General features: G+C 39.2%; 1 long non-coding RNA gene across 1 annotated transcript; it reads left to right on the top strand.

Annotated features, from left to right (window-relative positions):
- Nucleotides 1–705: 705 nt before the first annotated feature.
- On the top strand, nt 706–3,224 carry LOC140207000 (uncharacterized). The gene is made up of 3 exons (XR_011888446.1): nt 706–970; nt 2,761–3,078; nt 3,158–3,224. It is a non-coding gene; the product is annotated as an uncharacterized lncRNA (long non-coding RNA).
- The last annotated feature ends 1,035 nt before the right edge of the window (nt 3,225–4,259 follow it).

Genomic DNA, 4,259 nt, shown 5'->3' with positions numbered 1-4,259 from the left:
ACCACGTGTCACCGGCGGCCAACGGGAAAAGGTTCCCTTCATTCCCGATCTTTGCCTACAGCCAATCAGCGACTGCTCTGTCCATCCTAGAATATTTCCTTTAATACCACGGGCTCTAACTCGGTAAGCAGCCACATGTGCGGCAGGTTGACGATGGCCGTTTGAAGATCCAAGTACCGCAAAATCAACCGCTTCTCCTCTGTCGATCCTACTTATTATTTCTTCAAATAATTCCAACAGATTTGTCAGGCAAGTACATTTGTCAGACATGTGTTTGTCTTCTGCCTTCTCATTGATAATAGATCCCGATATATTTCCAAACACTGAGATCAGGCTAACTAGTTTCCTCGTTTGTGCGAAAGGCAGGAAAATGGAATAGCAGCAGATGTGGGAAAACGTCCAACTACCAGTCTCTGAGTTCCCTCCTTAATGATAGAAGCAACTCTGCGTTTCTTCATATGTTGTATTCATCCAAACTTTCACATTTTATACTTGGATTTCAATCATTTTCAAATTCTGGAATAATTGTTACATCATGGCACAGCTCTTTTTAAGAGCAATAATAATAATCTCAGAATCATCTTTAGAAACGAGAAGCCGGTGATGTTTCTACTTTCCAATGTACTGATTTCCTTTCCATATTACTGTTCGATAGGCCACTTGCAGTTACGACTCTCCAGAAGTGAAGATCCATGTGCTGGTCAGCTAGAGGTTTATTACCGTGGATCTTGGGGCATGGTTTGTGACGACTCCTGGGATCTGGTCGACGCTAACGTGGTCTGCAGACAACTGGGTTGTGGATATGCTTTGGAGTATAAAACTCACGGTTACTGCGGAAGACGCCCTCCCCCAGTTTGGTTAGATGAAGTGAGATGCTCGGGTAACGAAACATTTCTCTGGGAATGTCCATCAGCACCATGGGCCGAACATGACTGCAGTCAAAAAGAAGCTGTGACATTGACATGCTCTGGTAAAGAACATTTCAATTTTCTTTAAATTTACTTTTCTTTGTCTGTGCAGCACGCCATGACTACGGAGATGTAATAAATAATGTAAAACTGGACAGGAGACGATTGGGCCAGAATGAACTGTCTAAATGTTGATAATGCGTGGAGCACACGTACGCAGAAACATTAAACTTATTCCCTTTGTATCTGGAATGTTTATATTTCCCATTACTAATGTCATAACATTAATCATCCTGATTTCAGTATTGATTCTGTCTAATAATTCTTCTGCCGTCGCTCAAGTGCTTCCCCGTTTTCTTTACTCAAGCGAGGCAAATAAATAATCTCCAGTCTATGTATCGGTGTAGTTTGATGGTTGACTGACTGTTCACCAACTCGTTACACTACTCGAGGAGCTGTGAAAAAAAAAAAAATACTGCTAGGCGTTCTTACAAAAGATAGATTCAAATATTGATCCAAATTCCTTCGACCCGTAGCAAAGCGTTTCAGACTAAAATATGCAAGCGATTCTTAAATACCCGATCTCATGATGAAATTCAATTACTTAGCAAAGCAGTAGTAAGTTGCTGTGAACATGCGAGTAAGCAGGGCCATCTAGTGACTAGAAATAACATAGCAGTCCAAATCAGGAGAGAGAGAATAATACAATTTATCAAATCGGATCGATGGAAATTCCGTATAATAAAATCCAAAAAAAAAAGATTCAAAAACATAGCATTGTTTTTCAATTCCCATTGTTTCTTTTTCCCCGTGTTTCTTTACCTCTCCTTCTCACTTACTGAATTAATTGGGAAAAAAGTCAGGAGTAAAATAATATCTGTAAACAAAATCAACTAAAAGAGCCAACGGTAGAAATTTGATACCGAGACTAGAAGGCTGTAGTGTGTCCAGAGAAGACGAATATTCTATTGAGTTGTATTGTCGCAGAAAGGAATAAAAGACAGATAACACAATCAGAGTAGCTGTGGCTAAATGAAGTGGCAAAAAGCCAGAAGCTAATGTGAGGTCAGCTTTTCCGAATTCAAAACACAGGTGATTTGCATGCGATTGAATAGTCTAGGTGATTACATTAGAATCTCCGAAGATAATGCCTGGAATATATATATTATATATATATATATATATATATATATATATATATACACACACAAATAAATCCTAAAATCAGTTTCAAACACTCTTATCGAATCGGGGGATAGAATAAATGAAAATAATATAGTAATTTCGCCGCCACCTTTATTTCATCACAGTCTGTTACTAGTCTGGATTTAGTAGGTGCGGTCTTAAGAATGAGGTACTGAGGGGCAGTCAAGACATTTAACCACGTTTTTTTTTTGCCCTGAAGAGCAAGTGACGGTTTCTGTCGGTCAACATATTTCCAATGTCTCAATTCATACTTTTCGTTAAGGACAGAGGATGGACAGATTCTCCCTGCTCTTCATACTTCTTCCTTAAATGAATTCAAATATTTACCATTCTCAATTGTTGGTGAATCCGTTAAGATTCCAGTATCAGACGCTCGATCTTCTATTCCTCAATTTTCCGTCACTAACCCGTACCCTCCTTTCAGTAATTCAGCACAATATATCACTCCGTGCTTCCTGGGTTCGTTTAATTTTGCTAATCAATAACTTCCTACTGAATGTGCTCATTTTATTTTTTTATCTTTGTTCTACACACACACACACACACACACACACGGCTAATTTCTGTTGCAGAAGTAGAAAAAAACGCGTTTCCCATTGTATGCTAATTTTGCGACAACTTTTGTCTTCAAATGCATCCTTATCAGAGCACAAAAAGTTGCGCCTGCAGGGCGGAGGTAGTCGATGCAAAGGACGAATTGAAGTGTGGTACAACGGGACCTGGGGAACAGTCTGTTCCACGAACCTTTATGGCAAGTCTGCAGAAGTGATTTGCAAACAAATGAAATGTGGACCAATGAATAATATTTATCCTGGCTCATATCAATTTGGAAAGGGACTTGGACCTATATGGTTGGATGAGATTGAATGTACTTCACACGAATCGACCCTTTGGCAGTGTCAGTCGCAACCGTGGGGAAAACACCAGTGTGACCATACTGAGGATGCAGGAGTTGCTTGCGAAGGTAAATAAGACAGTCTTATATCTATTTACGTTTTACATATTTATGTATAAATTCGTCAAAATATTTATTTTGTCAACAGAAACCAATATGACGGAAGGAATCACTGAAAGAGGCTGCTTGCAAGAAAACGCATTCTCCTCTTTCCCTTTAAAAGGTGACGAATTCGAAAACTTCTTTGCTGAAATCAGAAAACCTTGTATTAATGCCGCTATCAGAAAAATAAATTTCGTTCCTCTTGCCCTCTACGAAATTGGGCGCGCATTGACCAGAATCCTGGTTTCCCACGACTCTGTTGAGCACTGCCAAAGGGGAGTGAATTGTGACGAATTCCATGTCCAGACAGAAGATAGAGGGAGTTAATTGGAATTCCTCGGGAACATTTGTTATCAGGCAAGATTATAAATGATATGCAGGAATTGTCTTCTGACCAGCTGGACGGACTTGGGAATCGGTATTACCTTGGAAGGAGAGAAGTGAACGAGGGAAAGTATGGAGATAGTCAAAGGCGAGAGACATTGTTGATTTGGATAAAACAAATGAAGTAAATATATCTAAACCGCAGGATACATAAAGACGGTCGGGTTATTGGGCAATATAGAAAGATGAATAAAGGCTACGATCAATAGATAAAAGATATCTATTTCGTTGGAAATATGAGAAAATGAGAGAGCAAGGCGTTCTGTATTACTTAACCAAAATAACACAAGTGGTTAACTAGAGGGAACATAGGACGACGTATATATAACGCCCACAATTTATGGTTGGAGTTGAAAGATGTGCATGAGCTGTATTCGAGTGTTTTTTGTTTCGCCGGTATGAACTGAAGACAAAAAACAAACTGGCTGACAGTGAAATTGGTTTTGTCCTTCATCATGTCTTTCAGCATTTCATGATGAAGTATGAGTTGAAGAGCAAGGTCTGTGACGTAATGCCTTCATTAATCGGACACTAATGATAAGAATAAGATATGTTGCCTGTTCGTTCAACAATGAATGGACTTCATAAACTATTTGTGGATATGAAAAGCAATGATTTCATATCATTTATATTTCCATTCGTCGCATTTCAAGAAGCATGTGGGGTTTATAAAAGAGATTTACTCAGAGTCTGCCTGGATAAGAAGGAATGGAAACACTTGGGGCCCATTCTGCACCAAAAATGAGTCCTAATAGATACGTATC

This window comes from Mobula birostris, chromosome 13, assembly GCF_030028105.1.
Source record: "Mobula birostris isolate sMobBir1 chromosome 13, sMobBir1.hap1, whole genome shotgun sequence".
Lineage (NCBI taxonomy): Eukaryota > Metazoa > Chordata > Chondrichthyes > Myliobatiformes > Myliobatidae > Mobula > Mobula birostris.
The sequence above is the reverse complement of the archived record's forward strand: the minus strand, read 5'-3'. Positions and strand labels throughout refer to the sequence as shown.